Source organism: Pleurodeles waltl, chromosome 4_2 (genome assembly GCF_031143425.1).
Source record: "Pleurodeles waltl isolate 20211129_DDA chromosome 4_2, aPleWal1.hap1.20221129, whole genome shotgun sequence".
Classification (NCBI taxonomy): Eukaryota; Metazoa; Chordata; class Amphibia; order Caudata; family Salamandridae; genus Pleurodeles; species Pleurodeles waltl.
In genome coordinates, this window is record NC_090443.1 from 832,574,201 (window position 1) to 832,592,265 (window position 18,065).

At 41.1% G+C, this 18,065-nt stretch overlaps 1 protein-coding gene and 1 long non-coding RNA gene across 5 annotated transcripts in view; one reads left to right on the forward strand and one right to left on the reverse strand.

Annotated features, from left to right (window-relative positions):
• The window catches only part of LOC138293365 (uncharacterized), a 74,451-nt gene extending 64,605 nt beyond the window's left edge, over nt 1–9,846 (forward strand). The window contains exons 4-5 of the long non-coding RNA XR_011202980.1: nt 2,792–2,893; nt 9,563–9,846. This is a non-coding gene — a long non-coding RNA (uncharacterized lncRNA). The remainder of the gene's footprint in view (nt 1–2,791; nt 2,894–9,562) is intronic.
• Nucleotides 1–18,065, reverse strand: part of NFIA (nuclear factor I A) — an 807,499-nt gene that overhangs the window by 706,354 nt on the left and 83,080 nt on the right. The window lies entirely within an intron of this gene.

The following is an 18,065-nucleotide window of genomic DNA, read 5'->3' on the forward strand; positions in this document are numbered from 1 at the left end:
TAGAACAGGTTTCATGCATTCTACAAAGTGACATTCCCAATCATCTTCCAATCTAATTAGTAATAAATTGTAGTTGAAGTGGCAGCCTTATCAATAGGCTGTTGTACAGTGTATACAGTAATCCCATATTGATATCATGTTGGATCAAACCATAGAGGCCAACTGTACTAACTCGGTTCCAAACAGGAAAATGGTGTGCTAACAACAATGCTTGCTTGAGCACTCATGGTTAGGCTGAGGTCAATGCACATTCCTAGCAGTTATGCACTTACTGAGCTGACTTTCGCTGTTTAATTCACTGTAAAGATAGCAGAGGGTTCCTGAACACCAGACAGATTTTTAAAAGCGGAACAGAAAAGAAAATCTCTTTGTGTATTTAAAGAAGAAGGCATAAGAGCACATCCAACTCTGAATGTTTCAATAAATTCAAGTAAAATTATATAGACCCTGGCCTGGGGATAACTGCTTGCTGTCATATGACCTACTACATTCAGGATCATCTTGCTGTCATGGGAGTGCACATCTGTTTGCGCACTTGAAGTAGCAACAGTTAATTTAGAGGAAACACGCAGGCATTAAACATAGTCGGAAAGAGGCAATAACCCTGGGGGGCGCCACAGCTAACTTCAGACCAAATAAATGCACTACTGTTCAAGGTGACAAAGATCACCCAAATAACTCAAAAGAAAGTGCCACCCAACCAAAAGGGCCAGTTTTCCAAATAACACTGTGTGACTGAGGGTATTGAAGACTCCTGATGGATCAAAAAGAATTCGAAGGTGCAGGTTTGGATGGAGAAAGTTACAGATATGAGTGTAAATTATAATCCACCAAACCATTGCTTCTTTCTGGATTGCATTGAAAGTGTGTTTTGGTATGATGAATGAGATACCTGGCTGGCCATTGGTGGTAGTGGTGTTGTATAAAGGGTTAGCACAGGACTTAAGAAAACACTTAATTGCATTACAGAGCCTTAAAGTTGATGCATTGCTTCAAAGAACCTCATTGTGGAACTATCAAAGTTAGGGTAATAGGTTTCAGAGCATTTCAAGCCAGGAACAGGGTGGGTTGTATAGCCAGGTACTCTTTAGCTTTATAAGTGTCTTGGAATGAAGACCATGCTACTTCTATTTGCAGTAATCTTAAATGGAAATCGCTACAGCAAGGATCAGGGTTAGATTACATGAGAAGCAATAGAAAAATTATCCCAGGGATCAGATACAGTAAGGCATTCTTTTGAATGGTACAACCGACAGTGACAGGTCCAGGCAGGTTCTACAGGTCACACAAGCACAATGTCAATCTCTGACACATATAAAAGTAGCCAAATGCATCTAGTTCAGGATATGTTGAAGGCAAACAGTTGCTTGTGATTGACCATCAGCTATCCGATTGGTTGTGTTTTGTGTGTGTTTCTGATCTATTAGACTACATGTTGGCTGTCATCTTATGTAATGGTCAAGGATTAAAATGAAATAAATTATTGTTCTACAAGGACGTAAGCATCTGAAGTGTCATTGAATTATTGGACTCTGAAAGCAATTAGTTATTATTGATTATTTTGCTTATGCGCCTCTCCCCTTTGTATGATAATCAGGTGTATATTCATACTGTTGACAAGTGACCTGTGAAGCTCGGCAACATGCGCATAATAAGCTTCAAGCTATTTGATCAGAATAGTACAATAGGCTTAAATTGTCCTTCTTGTTGGTATTGTCTGTGCAAATGCTGCCTTCACTCTCTTATTTACTATTCTTGCTTGCATAGCAAGAGCACTGAAAATGGACTCTTTTCCAGCAGAGATGTTTAGGCATGGGACGTAAAATGGAGATAGAATGCAATGAACATGTTATGAGTCCCAATGTACTGGAAATGGTATGATCAACTTTAGGTCCATGCATCATGGAACTAAAGCTTTGTTCAGCAAGACTTAAAGTCACACATTGTAAACATTGCCAATTTTCTGAATAAAATGCTTTGTGAAACAGCACTTGACCTGGGTGAGATGCTGCATTCAGCCAAACGGAAATTGATAACAGTTAAGATGACCAGCACACTTCAGATCATTACACTGTCTCCAGTCGTGAACTTTTCATCTACAAGTCAGTGATTTCAGGTATGTTAGTCTAATTAGTTCAGTGGAAGAAAACAAGAATACAGCACCCAGAATACACTAGGCCACCACATACATGTCCAGATTTGGAAACAGTGTCTATAATGTCCTGGAGGGAGGTGGTCACCCTAATGATATTGGTAGTTGTGGCCACAAATCAACTAGAGGTATGGGCTAGGCATTGAATGCGCATCAGCATTTCAACTTTAGTTCATCTGATGTGAAACAATACTAAAGTACTTGGGAGGATGGGCTTCATATAGTATGGTAGACAGAATTTTTTAATTTACCTATGGTCCATATTGAAACTTTAAGGGAAATGTGTTAACAATATGCCAGTTAACTCATTTTAGAGAGGCAGATGTAATAGTTCAATACGAATTGCGGCATGTGTGCAAATGAGACTGCAATGAGGAACTCAAGATCACAAAACCTTTAGAATCAGAGGGGCTAGAGTTGTTTTCTAATTTATATTTACAGAGGCCCTTGATCTTTGGACATGATGGAGGACAATAATACAATAAGCCATTAGTAAAGTATGAGGTGATGCGCGGTCTGTACATTAAGACTAGGACAGCAAATGTGTAGACATGATAGAATGTACAATCTTTAGTTGCTGTATCATTAGAAGGAGGCCACATTGAATTATTTTTTTTATGCTTTCTTGTATTTATACAGAAGACCTCTCCCTGTGACATGCTGGCGGACAATGGTGCACTTGCTTGCTTAGAAAAGTGACCTAGCGGTGAACTAAGAATCCTTGAGCAGCCCGCTAAGCAGGTATATGCTAATTAACATAATCAGTAGCACAACGGGAAGAGGGATCAAAGAAAGCTATTATAAATTCCAAGAAAGACACATAATTACTAATATATGCTGAAAATAAATAAATAATGCAGAATTCTTTCTGAAACAGACACGTCTTAGTTACAGTTTCACTCACTTACAACAATTATTCCTAATTCCAGAGATATATATGTTGATCTATAGATCTCCTAGGAGCTCCCCATATTGTGCTTTTGCATAGTTGCTCGTTGAGTCCTCGGGCAATATAAGTCGTTGTTCATTGCAATAGCTGATGCGTTTATTTTCATTATTGTGCATGCAACTATGTGTATTGTAGTTATCATATATTCAACAGCAATTTTCTAATTCATATGGTCATGCATTCATTTAAATAGCTGGTGCTTAGGAAAAAGCATTGCAGCCTTAAACTTTAAAATGATTGTGCAAGTTAACGCTCACACTATTTCTTCCACCTCATACCTATTCATGAGGTTTACTTTTTTCAACACAAACAATCTGGATGCCATCAATGAACTGTTCAAAGCCCTTTCAGTGAGGAAGATGGGCTTCGATTCCATTACACAAAGCAAGAGTACAGCGCTGCTTTAAGCGCAGCACACTATGGTCATCATATCATTAGACTTCTTCTGCAGAGAAAGAATACATCATCACCTTAGAGATACAGATAGAACTGGAAACCTGGATGAAGCTCAGCTACGCAGGTGTGTTGACAATTAAATACACAAGACCAGATTTCGACAAAGCTTTCAAGCTATTGATCAGGCATGTAGGGACCCTAAAAGATGCCCTGTGCAATATATAGTCTTCTTTCGTAATATTTATACTATGCACTTTTGCATTTGGGATAGTTTTAGTGATTTCTGCAATAATTCTCTTTTATTTATTCCGTGCTAAAACTGGCATCAAATAAAGCCTTTAAAAATAAGAGTGTGGATGTGTTGTGTGTACGCACTTATTGTGAAAGGCTGCCAGAGCTCACAACAATCATCATCCTCATAGACATCTTTGTTGAGGTAGTATGCCATAACAAGCATAAAAAACATCACAACAATCAAACTGCCTGAGAGCCTCTGACAAACTGGTACATTTCCAAAATGTATTATCAGTCACCAGGTAGTTTGAGGGACATGTGCGAGTCATAACTTGTCCGTTCCTTCCACTAAAGCTCATAAGTTGGTTCACACCTTTGCTTGTTTTAGGGTCAAGATCTATATACTCAAGTTCCCTACCCTTGTAAAACTGAAACACTCCGAAAATGAACATCACTATAGCAACTAAAAGCTAAATTCCTGTCGTGTTTTTCAGCACACTCTAATGCAGATGCCCTCTAATGCCAATTGACATTGTGCCTGGGTTTGAAAATAAAGTACCAGCACAAATACACATATCATTGGGTTATATATATACGAGATCTAAATAGGTAAAATGATTACAACTCAAAAATATTGTATTAGAGAAATAGTGCCCGCTCATGGGTGACAAACACTACTTGCTGAAAGGATGCATGACCTGTAGGCCAGGTAGATGAAAGTAAGGGGAACAGACATAAGAAGTGCCTAGGAAGAGTGAACCATACCAGTACAGTGCTGCATATGTAGTTTATTTGAGCAAAAAATGCATGTGAAACTGGCTCCACCATTCATAAAAAAACATACCAGCAGCAGATTGAAATGGCCAAAATCGGCCATCCAGGCAAACATCGGTAGGACTAACTTAATAGTTACAAAAAATAGCACAGAATCATGGGCAATACTGTTGGTCGAGATATGGGTGTATGGGAAGGAGCGAATGAGGCATTCCTTAGAGACAGGAAAGCATAGGTGCCAACTGGCAAAGGGCGGTACAGTTGGCACTAGGTGCCAAATGCAAAGCAGACGTGGGAAAGTAGTGTGGGTGGCACTGGGCAGGTCTGGGGTGCACAGTCAGAGCAGGTAACCCATTTGATGCATATACATTGCCTAATCATGGACGCATATCCTCTCCTGCTCTCTTAATCTTCATTAGGATGAATTTACAGTGAATCAGATACTATTGTCAAAACCTGATACCTAAATGGAGTTTCCAGTGTCTCCTAGCACAGTGAATTCAGTAGGGATGATCTTCTAGCAGGCGTGCAGGGTTACTGCTAAGGGTAGAACCATACAACTCCCAATACTTTCCCATAAAAGGTTTCCATGTGATAAACAGCGCAGAGTTGCCCAATAATAAGCGGAATCATTTCTGGATTAAAGCACATGGACTTTGCACACACCATTCAGATGTGGGACATTTTTAGCCTTTCACCTTTGTCTCTTCATACAGTGACTCCAGCTCGTTTCCATTATACACTCTATAAGTTGGTGAGATGTAATGGTTGGGAGCAGGGTGTCACTATTAAGTTACCACTCTCCTCACAATGATCAGTGCTCTGGAGGTCTGACTCAACATGTCCCTTGGCCTTTCCCTGTACTGTTTTCATCCCCACTATTATTCAGGATTGGACAAAGCCGAACAAGTAAAACAGCATTTGGGCAGATGCCCTGACTTCACATCCGTCATCCTCAGTCTCTGCCTTGCGTTTTCCCTTTTCCTCTTTCCTTTGTGCCTTGTTTTGTTTTTCCTTCATCTCTTACTTCCAGACTATCTTTCTCTCTTGCTCCATCCTTCTATTTGATTAAATCATTTCAGTCTTCAATAATTCTCATTCTGAATCTCTTACGGGGCAGAAACATGGCAGGCCTGTAGGGTGGGTAAAAAGCAGCCAGACCTGTGAGACAGAGAAAGCTGCCCCATTGCAAAGTGAGAAACTCTTGGTGATATGGTTCTTATTCTGTGGGATTTGGGTGTTTGTTCCAAGCAAGTAACAAATAGTGGCTGGGGTGGTACCTGGAAGGTACGCTACCAATATTTTATTGGCTCATTGGGTGCATGAGAGGAAATTAAAGACACAAGAAAGTTTTTGGTGAACCATGCTATTGGACAATGAGCCCAAAAGCTCATGCAGATGAAACCTGCCCAGTCACTGTTTTTAGCCAGCAACCCACATGGCAAACACCGCATTGCGTAACATTGTCAGCCCTGCCATCTGTGGTCAGTTGCCTCTTTCTTGTGTTGCTCATCCTTCTTTACCTGCATCCCTGGAGCAGCTGGAGGATGAGAAAACCTTCAGCAGTGGAGACAACAACCTGCCATCCAGGCAAGCTAAATGAACCCCAACCGACAGATGGGATTGGTATGATGAAGGAGGTACTGGGGCCACCCATTAGTAATTCAGGTGGTGATGGTGAGAGAGGTCAAATCATGTAGACATCCCTAACTGTAATTTTTTTATGTCAACTGGGTTTCTATATCTTTCTAATCAGGTGGACCTGCTCTGTCTCTTATATTTTGGTGATGACAAGATTGAAAAGCTTGTTCAGTACTATACAAAGTTATTTACTGATAACTAAATTCAGGACTGGGGTGTAGCATGGGCCAGAAAGTTTCAGGCCCAAGAAGCAAGACAGTCATTAAGTCAGAAGACAGCGACTTTAACATTTTCCCAATCACATCCTCTCTTTTTGGACCCTATGAGTGTTTGTGTACTCACAAACAATTTGCAGGTAGCACCGGCCCTGGAAATGTAATCAGATTTACTCGGCAGAAGTAATTGCCTTTCGTGAGTGGTATGGGGGAGGGAAGTACTCCAAACCTCATACTGTTATGGGGAAAGGCTTTTTTAAATGAAAATATTTTCAATGTAGAGAAAACGAAAATGTTTATCATGCTATTACAAATTTCTACATCAATTACCCTTCCAAAGTTGTTCACGTTAGAAATGATGTGCTGTAAATGCAAGTACTTGTGTAAGTCTATGAATGTTGCTGATTTTCAGGACTAACCTTAGGATTATTTTTTTAATGTAACACAGACAAAAATGTACAGTAAATACAGGAATAACACTATGCTCGTTTATTTCTAGCTAATTTTTTTTTTACCTGGACTTCTTAAATGGGAGGATGTGTCACGAAAATATCAGTCAGAATACCATCTAACATAAATATTGCGTCCTGAATATGATTCGCAAAAATATTGCCCCTTTGGAGTTAATAAAGGAAAATTCACACTTAATGAGACAGCATTTTATAAACGATATACAGAACACAATACTTTTTCTGATAGCATGTCTGTAGTAATACAGTCAAATAGACCCTTACAGAGTAGGACGTTTGTCAACCACTAATCTGCTCTACTTGACATATTTCTATGTCCCACATGAAAGCATAAAAAGCAAAGCAGAGTTTGCAAAATTGATTCGAAAATATAGAATGGCATTTCAATCCTACTTAAACAACTCCCCAATAAAAATTAAGTTTGTAATTGATACATAAATCCAGCCAATCACACTCCCTGCTGATCTAATTTACTATTCCAACTACAGTCTTAGCCTATTTGGGTACATCAGGAATTTTTTGTAGTGAGATATTTATTTATGGTTGAGATGTTATGCAACAAATGTTTCACATGCTGTAGGACAGACCTGAAATGTTTTATGAATATCATTAATAATTCACTTTTACACTGTTGATATTGTGTATTCCGTGGCAAGATCTTATCTTATTAAAACTTTATTTCGGCCACGACGGCCATAAAGTACAACACCACAAAAGGAAATAAATATTGACATATAAACCAATTTCATGCAACAAAATATAAACATTAAAAAATGAATGAGCAATACATCTATATAAATATTGCACTTCCTACAGTCAAAACTGAAGACAATGAAAACAGCAATTGAGTTACCCAATATCTTCAGGCTTCTCCGGAGACCGTAGCATTTTCATTCTAAGAAGCCACATAGCACCAAGAAACTTGGCAATGGAAATGACCAAGGCTAATCAGGTTTCTGTCTAAGAATGCGTAAAACAACTAGACAGTTACAGACACCTATAAGTCTGCATGCTGGGGCTAACCACTTCCTATGAGGCAATGCAGAGGCTGGACAGGCAAACAAGACATGAGGTAGATCCTCATAGATATTGCAGACTGGACAGACAGTAGCTCCCCCACGCGACCATTTACAAGTGAATGATCTTAACGGCAAGGCATCGTTTTGAAAGTGGAAATAAAGTTTCCTGTTGCTGGGTAACAAAACCTGGTCCCAAAATGTCTCACATCTGCTTTCACATTTAAATTCAATAAAATCACAAGACAGCTTGAAATCAGCAGCCATTCGCACTTCATTAGCAGCTACAATGGCCCAGTAGAGCTTTTACAGGTCAGTCTTGGATGGAAATAAAATAGTCTCTGGACAGTCCCACAACTCGAGCAACCCTAATGAGTACAACAAGTTTTCAATGCTCTTGAACCATGGTACTCTGGTAAAGAAATCAGCTTTTAACGCAGCCTTAAGAGCTCCCAAATAATGAGCTAGCTCAGGAGTATACAAACAATGCCTCCAATACAGAAGAGGACGCAATCCTGCTTTATGTGCCCGTCCTCTAATACCCAAGTACATAAAAAGAGGGATCAACAGGGTGCTCTGGGAAGAGAAACTAAGCTCCTCACAAAATAGTTTTCTATTTTGGATAGTTCCTGGATAATAGAGAAATCCCACAGTTCTGCGCCATATAGGGTGGAGCCCAAGGCTGTGGCCTCATGAATCTGGGAGGCTGGACAAATTGGTTTTGTGTATAAAGCACAAATGTTCTTTAAATAGGGCACTCATGATCTGCTTTAATTTAATGGCCACTTTTATGATCCACCTTCTCAAGTGAGGTACTTCCCAGGGCAATATTCCCTTTCAATGACTTATGCAGGTTAAATGTCATTAGTTTAGTTTTGAATGTGTTGATCTCCAGCCCACAAGTTTGAGAGAACTCGTCAACATGAGTTAAAAGTTTCTGCAACCCACTTGGGGTCTTGGAGATCGCAAAGTATCATTATCAAATAAAAGTAACAGAACTTTAGTTCGCCTCAGTAATGGAGCATCTGTCTCTTCCTGGGCCAGAAAAGGGACGATACAGTTAATACATATTTAAAATAATATGGGTGCCAGCATGCAACCTTGGCGCACTCCCCTAGAGACTAGTATCTTACCTGTCAACTGGCCTTGGTGACCCCACCTAACACGCGCATAATTGCCCTCATGTAATTGTACAGGTAGTGAGAGAATGTGGGAGGGCATAGCCATTTCGGAAAGAACCTTCCACAAGTCAGCTCGTTGGACTAGATCAAAAGCTGACTTTAAATCTGTGAATGCTACGCTTGCCAATTGTGACCATTCACCAATCCACCAGCAAAAAACAGAAAACTTGGCCTATGGTGAAGGTTTTCTTGTGAAATCCAGCTTACAACGGATTAAGGATGTCACAGTCAGACCTTCAATCCTGAATTTTCTACCGAACACCTCGACAAATGTTTTTTTGTAAAGATCACATTTCAAATTCCTTTCATATTTTGTTCATGGTTCTGCTTTTACTTTGTCAAGAATGTGTAGCTTTCACATCCGAATTATTTCATGTAGTAAATTGCTGTCAGTAATTGGCGAGCATTTCCCTCCTGGGTTTTAGTGATTGCCCTTGAAAAGGTGAAAAATATCACAGCTAACAGTTCTGCCAGTAACAGAATTCATAAAACATTTTGTGAGATGTCAATCTAAATAGTACTTTCATTTTGCAGGAAAGTGGACGTTTGAGGACAAGGTTTTGTTTGACTTGGCCTTGGATCAATGGAAAATTGCATAAACATCTTGGAGAAAAGCATGAGGTCTAAATCCATGCAGTTTGGAGGGAAGGCAGACAAGAACAACATGCATTTTATTGCTTTTTATAAAGTGGTTATTAAAAGCAAATATCAATGGGCCCAGAAGCACAGACCTCAAATGGCATAACACGAAAGAGCCTTGTGCATCATACTTCTAGAGTCTGTCTTGTGTGTGGAGGAATATTAAAAGTTGTTGTATAATTTAGGAGCCATTGATGTTATCAGGTTCAGACATGTTATAATTGAATCAAGCATGCTAATGGAAGTGAGTCCATGAAAAGTAATTGGTGAAGGCATGTCCCTATATCTTCAGTAATATGTAGTATGGGCCTTAGTGCACACAAATGACATCTGTCACAAAACAGGCTACTATAAAGAAGTAATATCTGGTGAACCCAATGTCAGACAAACAGGAGCATTGAGCTATGCATATGCACTAATACCTTCTCGACCATGCCACAGCACCAGTGCAAAATACAAATATGCACTCCCTAAAAACACAATCATTCATGTACTCCAGTGCGAAAAGGTAAAAATCATGCAAGAAACTATGGAAAAGCAAAGTTAACAGACATACCACCTAGCCCTCAATGGCTACATGAGCAAAGGAGACAACAGATAACAATACCAGCATAAGGGGAAGACACACACTCACAAGCACCAAAGCGAATATCAACAAGTTTAACTTATTAATTTCTTTAGTTAATTTTGCTATTGTACAACACTGCTGCATCTTAAAAACATTAAGGGTGTTCTACAGATAAGCATAGACCAGGGGTCTTCAAACTGGAGGACGGGCCCCCCTAGGGGACCCTCAAGTGATCCAGGGGAGGGGGGGCACCAGTCTCTGGCCAAAAGAAGGATTATGCAGATAATATTACTTTGTTTTAAGCAGAAAAATGTTTATTGCATTTGTAAAAAGGTAGCATAACTTAACTGCAATGTTTAATTAGGTATAGACTTATTTAAACATTGCCAACTTAATAGAATAGAAAAATTCTGAGGGGAAGGGCGATGCTTTAATTTTTCCCACTGGGTGGGTGCAGCATTAACAAGTTTGAAAAACACTGGCATAGAGGGTTACAATGCAACAAATTGCTAGATTGATCAGTTGAAATTAGTTACAGTAATAATATTAAACTAATAGAATCAAGGAAAAGGACACCGAGGATGCTGACTAAAACTCATTTAGTTCATATGAAATTGAGTAAGTTAGTAAATGGTAGAATACATAATACCAACACGTTATTGGCCATTATCCAGGAATCAGGTGTAGTTTCTTCTTCCCTGGCTTAACAGATGCATGCAGTATCTGTAACTGCAGGCAGATGTAATAATGGGCTATGTGCCACCTTTTGATGACTAAGATTTCACTTTTAAAGGGCTCCTTATTCTGAGCAAGGTCAATATGCCACCTACAGTATGGCTGATTGTAAATCTTATAAAAGCTCCTTCATGTAATAAGATGGTAACTCACTGCATCGTTGTAACCTCTTTTCTCAAGTGAGTAGCATCAACATGCGACAAAACTCTTTCCCTAAAGAAGATACCATCAACTTCAATATCTATTGTGCATTTTTAGCCACTTTGTGACAACACAGAGGGGACCATCAAACATTTCAATGTGTCCATATATCTGATCGCCTTACACTGACAAGCTGAAAGCTGGTAGTTTTGAGGTAAAAGAGAAACGCTTTTGAGCAACATTTGCCCAGTAGTGTTTAAAACATCCCAGTTTTTTGTAAGAACAAAAGTCTTTGGGCATGATTTAAAGTTTGGCGGAGCGGTTACTCCATCACAACTGTAACAGATATCTCGTCCGCTGAAATATAAATCCCATAGAATATAATGGGATTGATGCAATGTCACCATTGTGATGGAGCAATGCCTCTGCTGGACTCCAAATCAATAAATGATTTGCGCGGTCAGGCTCAAGACTGCAGTTTGATCTATTATTACGTAATATGACATATGCGCTACCAATGGCAACCTGCACACCACGCGAGCGGCCTCTTTCAGCAGTATATTGGGGAATTTCATATCACTGAATGAAGTCATTATCAGAAGCTGTGGGCTCACAAACTATTGCTGGCATTCTCACAACTTTTGGTGCCAGTAATTCCAAGTCACAGGTCTGTACTAATCGTTTTGTACTCCAGGCTCACAGTCTACAGTCAAAGGATGAACTTTAATCCAGAAAGGCCTTGCTCTAAACATGACACAAGTCAACAAAACCCCTGCTAAAGGGCGTCCTTTCCCTGTAGAGGCACGCAAGCCGCAGAACTCCCTCCCGAAGAATTTATGGCCAATCAGCAATCACCTGGAATTAAGAGACAAAATAAAGACCTAACCACCCCCTTAAAAATGATCTCAACTGTTTTGTAGGGGCAAATCGTGACTCTTATCCCTCTCACACTGGTTCACATCTCACCTCGATCAACAGTGCACTGCTACATGTCTGCTGCAACATGCGTGGAGCACACACCCAAACCTTACACGCAACAAAACATACTACTCACACGCCACAACTCAGCTATCACTCTTCCAGACATGCTTCACAACCGAGTAACTACCTACTCCACCATCCCAAAAGCACTTTGGGGCGTTGTTAATGTTAGGAGTAGGAAAGCCCCGTATAAATACCAAATAAAATGCAACACAGTACACGAAAAAGCCTGTAAGGTGATTTGATGTCTATACAACTTGGTGCAATTGTGATATATTTACAGGAAACGGCAGTAAATAAGCCAAGTCTATTCCATTTTGGAAAGAGGAGCAGCAGTAGAATCCGCGTTAGACTAGGCTCCGTGGAGCATGCTGTCCTTTAATTAGATTTATTTTAGCCGGGGACGGTCCAGAGCGCGCCTGTGGTGTGGCTGCGGGCTGCACCTCCTGCCGGGAGCCCACCTGTTCCTGTCAGCCTCGCAGCCCTGAAGGTCTGAATATCTCGGATCCGGCCCTGCCGGCTGCAGCAGGTCACGCAGGCGCCCGGCCCCCTCGCCGAGGAAACTCGGCAATTAAATATGTCTCTGACTAATTAAACAAAACCTACACTTTGTCTTCGTTCAACAAACTGCATTACATTCTTATGTAAACGCAATTATACCTAGTTGTGTTCACGCCAGTTCGTTTTTCACTTCTTAGTATGCAAAATATATTAATATGCTAGGAAACACGCATTCTCCCAAAATGTCACACAGCATCAAAGGACACAGACCTTGCATTGCAGCTAGACAGGGTGTTCCCCAGAGGCGGGACTCAGATATTGGCCTATTTATGAGTCTGGGGTTTTGCTTAAACTATGTTTCACTACTAGCCCGATCTGCTTGGTATGGACTTTTACTTCTGGATGCATTACATATTGTGCCAGTAAGTGGGATGGATGGGGAAAATCGTGTTTTCTGCATTAAGAATATCTTCTCAGTGTGGGGTTCGGAGAGAAAATAAGTCTGGGCCCCAAAATAGTAGTGGCCCACATTTGCAAATCGGCGCACTTTTAAATATGCAAGACACGACGTATAGGTGGTTCACAAGGTATAGAAGACTGCACACATTTGAGCTTGTTGCAGGAAAATCTTTGGTGATACCAGGAAAACCAACAGTAAAAACAAGCCCACCAAACCATAAATAGGCCCTCAAACAGCCAATAAATAGCTCACACACTGACCTGTCAGAAGAGCCCTTCTAGCACTGCCAGACAGGACTCTAGACCAATCTGACCCTACATTTTCTAGCTTTAGTTGTTGTGTTTAAGGTACACAGGTGCTGCTATCATGTGATGCAGACTATAAGCTGAGGACAATGAGATGGAGGTTAGGGACTGATCTGTTATTCCGCAGCAACAGAGAGTTGTTGAGAGGACAAAAACAAGACTGGAGGCCAGTGACCAGGTAGAACATGTTTTAACTCAATATGACTGCCTTTTGGGCATAGTAAGCAACCTGTTTAGAGAACATGCATGTTCAGAACCTGGGTCCTTTTTAATGCCCAAAATGAAAGTGTTCCTTATAAAAAAGGAACTGAGCATCCACATACAGAAAGGCCTGCATATGCACATTCAGTAATCTGCTACTGGACTTGGCTACCTGGCCCTCTCTGCAGGGTAACCCCCAAATGTTTTATCATTCACCCATTTTGCTGAAATCATTTTTGTTGTCATTAGGACTCTGTACCCTTTACCACTGCTAACCAGTGCTAAAGTGCTTATGCTCACTCCCTAAAACATGGTTACATTGACGTACCCCTGATTAGCATATTTAATTTACCTATAAACCCCTTGTAGAGTGGTATACTATATACCTAGGGCCTTTAAATAAAATGCTGCCATTGGGCCTGCAGCACTTTTTGTGCCACCCATCTATGTAGCTCCTTAACCCATGTCCCAGGTCTGACATTGCAGCCTGAATGCAGTTTTGAATTTCCAGTTCGACCTGGTAAAATAACCTCCTTGCAAAACCTTAATCTTCTGTTTTAGTACATACAAGTCACTTCTAAGGTGGGCCCGAGGTAGCTCAAAGGTCAGAGTATATTGTAATTAAAAGCTTGGACATGTACATTAAAGATTACATGTCCTGGTAATGAAAAACAATACTGTTTTGGCCTACCTCTCCAAAAGGATTAAAATGTTGTTGCCTTATTACATTTAATAAGTGCTAACTTTTTATTGGAATCGGGTAAAAATGTCATGTTTAATGTCTGAGAACTTGTACTTTAAAATCATATTTAATGGTAGAGTCAGATTTTAAGTTACAGTTTTGAAAATCCCACTTTTAGAAAGTTGGCATTTTCCTGCCTGTTCCTGGGTCACATGATTGGGTGTAGTTTGCAGTTGGACTCTGTTTATAACTCCCAGACAGCCACACAACAGCGGGATTAGGTGTGCCTGGATGGACTATCAATGCCACTGGGCTTGCAGGACTTTTTGTGCCACCCGTCTATGTAGCTCCCTAAACCATGTCCCAGGTCTGACATAGCAGCCTGAATACAGTTTTAAACTTCCAATTCGACTTTTCAAAATAACCTCTTTGCCAAATCGTAAACTCCTTTTTTAGTACATATAAGTCACCCCTAAGGTGGGCCCGAGGTAGCTCAAAAGGTAAGTTGTATTGTAATTAAAAGGTTGGACATGTACTTTAAAGTTTGCATGTCCTGTTAGTGAAAAATGAAACTTGTTCTTCACTACTTTCAATGACCACCACAAGACAGGTTATGGTTGCAGAAATGCTAGAGAATGGACACTTGAGGCCTGAAGAAGTTCTTGTGGACGAAACGCGTTGACTACTTTGATTACTACGAATTGCGACTATTATGGATATAATGAATTATAGAAGAAGATGGTTGTTATGTTCACTTCTGAATAAAGAATTTGCTCCACTGAGAAGGAAGTGTTGAGAATCTGTGCCATCCATAACTCTGTAATTAGACTTTGTTGAATCACGTATTATGTGTGGAACCAATATGAGTGCTGAGTCTGATGTAAATAATGGACTTCCAGGTCTCTGTCGTGATGTATTGGGGACTAGGATGGTTGGTTTACAAGACTTGTGCACAGTTCACATGGGGGTCATTTAAAATATATTTGTCCATCAGTGTGGTAAGGTGCGGCATTGATCGCCTTGGTCCTTCTTTTGATTTAAATTGTTTTTCACTACTGTTTGGCCTACCTCTGCAATAGGATTAACATTTTGTTGCCTCATTACATTTAATGAGTGCTACCTTTTGATTAGAAACAAGTAAACATTTCATGTTTGGTGTCTGAGAACATTTCATGTTTGGTGTCTGAGAAAATCATATTTAATGGTAGAGTAAGATGTTAAGTTACAGTTTGAAAATCCCACTTTTAGAAAATTAGGTGTGCCTGGATGGGCTATCACTTTCAGGATGGGGGTGGAGCGGGGTATAGCCCTACTTTTAACTGAATAGTTTGTGCCCTACCTTCACACAAAGGACTTGTCACCTTTGCATTGTTCATTCAGACAGCTTGGAGCCAGTGCAGGGGAGGCAGGAAACTAGAAACATTTAAAAGTAAATTCTCCAGAGAGTTATCATACTTCAAGAAGGCACCAGGTATAAACATGAGATCCTCAGACCCACTATTTAGTTAACTTTCTGGACCTGTGGAAGGACTCTCAGAGTGCTGCCTGTTGCTGCGACCTGCTGTATACTACAGAGGACTGCTTTGCTGCACCTGGAATGACTGTTCTGCTGCCTGAAGCCTGCCTCGAATCCTCAGAGGTCTGCCCTGCTGCTTGTGCCCTGTTCCACTGCCAAACACAGGACTACCAGAGTAACTCCAAGGGCTAGTTGGCTGGCCTCCTTATCAGAGTCTCAGGGACAGAAAAGGTTCCAACCATTTTGAACCCGCACCTGGCCCAAGCCTGAGTGAGCCCTAACCCTCCAAGGGGTGCCCTTCCAATCCTGGACCCTTGGGGTGGTGCTAAAGGAGGCCAGTTAGCCAAAATCCAAAATTGGGCTTAGTAAATTTTTGGCTAAAAACAGCTGTGAGAACTGAGAGGAGAATGGGGCAAACCTCTTCATTTATCCACAAAAGAAGTATCACTAGTTGGCCTGACTTCATGGCAATTCCTGCTACATTCTCCGTAGCAGCAAACCCTGTTCAGCGTTCAGGTTTTCCACCCTCGTGGAACTCTTCTCTGCTACACCGCCAGCCTCTTTCCGCTGTAGATTTTCAAGTTCCAAAAAAGAGACTAAGGGCCTGATTTAGATGTTGGCGGTAACAAGTTCACTGCCACCTTTTTTTGACAGAAACTTTTCTGCTAGATTGGCGGTCTGCCAGCTCAATTTAGATGTTGGTGGTCCCATAGACAAAAGACCACCCGAGTTCCACTGACTCTGCCAAGGATTCCCATCTGCTGCCATGGCACCAGAGGAAAGAGTGGCTGGTGGCAGCACTCTGGCCACACTTACTGCTGTGCAGATTTGGATGTGCCTTACCGGCAAGCAAAAAGTGGAAGTCCGACCTCCAAGTCTGGCTTGGCGAATTGGGGGTAAAAGGGGTGAAAACTCACCTTTTCTCCCAATTCCACTCCTATTTTTGGCTGGACATGTCTGGACAACACCCTCCGTTGCTGCTGCTACTGCACGACAGAGAAAACACAACCTCCCCAATCGCTGGACACAAAGGTAAGGAACCTGCTTTGGCTGTGTACATTGGCGGGGGGACCTCACATGAGCTTGGGACCACTGCAGACATATACATGTCACTGTAATTTCTTTAATTACTGTGACATGCATATGTCAGAGACATGAGTGGGTCAGACATAGATGGGGACACATTGGTAGACAACACATATCGCACACACACACAACTGTCATTATGGTGCCAGTATTCACTGGCAAATTAATGCTGGCACCACAGTGATGGTACACTCACATCAGTCAACTGTGTCCATGTGTGCACATTGCAGGGGACCTTTACCTGTCATATTGTGCTGCGAGTTGTGTGTTTGAGTTAGTAAGTGTACGTCTGTACGCAATGCAATTGGCTGGGTTAGGAGGAGGGAGCTGGAGTGGGTGCTGTGGAAGTGTCAGTATGCATGCCACCTGTGTCTGGGTTTGATGTTTTTGTGTATGTTTTGCGTTGTGTTGCTGCATGCTTTATGCAAAATTCAGGTGAGTGCTGTTGTGTAGCAGTCATTGTCGTGATGTGAGTAGTTGTGCTTGTGTGTGTTTGTGTAGCTGAGTGTGTTATTGTGTTGGTTGTTGTGGTTGTGTAGTGTGTGTGTGCCATGTCAATGGTGTGTGTATGATGTGTCATGGATGTCCGTCAGTGTGTGTTTGCGGCATGCATGTGCTGTGCTGTGGTAGAATTGCAATGGATACGGGTGTCTTATCTGGTGTGTTGCATCATGTGTGATGCTGGGGAACACATATGGCAAAGGTGTGTATGACTTACCTATATTCCACAGCCACTGCCAGTGTTTGCTGTCCATTGGGTCCCACGATGTCCTTCCTCCTTCAGCTGACCACCTCCAGTACAAGGCTTGCAGGTCTGTAACATCTAAATGTGGCAGGCAGAACACCGTTGACTTGATGGTCTTCTTAGGTCTGCCACCATGAAGACTTGCACCGCTGAGATTTACATTCTCAGAACATTTTTGTTGAAATTACTTCTGAGTCTCAAGGTAAGTATACATCGGGCCCAATCCACCTTTTGTATCCGACTCATGCTTCATCTCAGTTGGCTATATTTTTTTCCTTTGACTCGGTCTCACACGAGGTGTCTGTGGTTGATGCCTTGATCTTTCAGGTGCTAGTTTTTACCTCATTCATAACTCTGGTTCTACTAATTGGATTTTGTCATTTTGGTGTCAAATAATTTATAAAAATGTTCCTATTTTTTTAAATTGGTGTGAGATTTTTCATGTGTTGTGTTTGCACTTTATAACTGCTTGTCTGC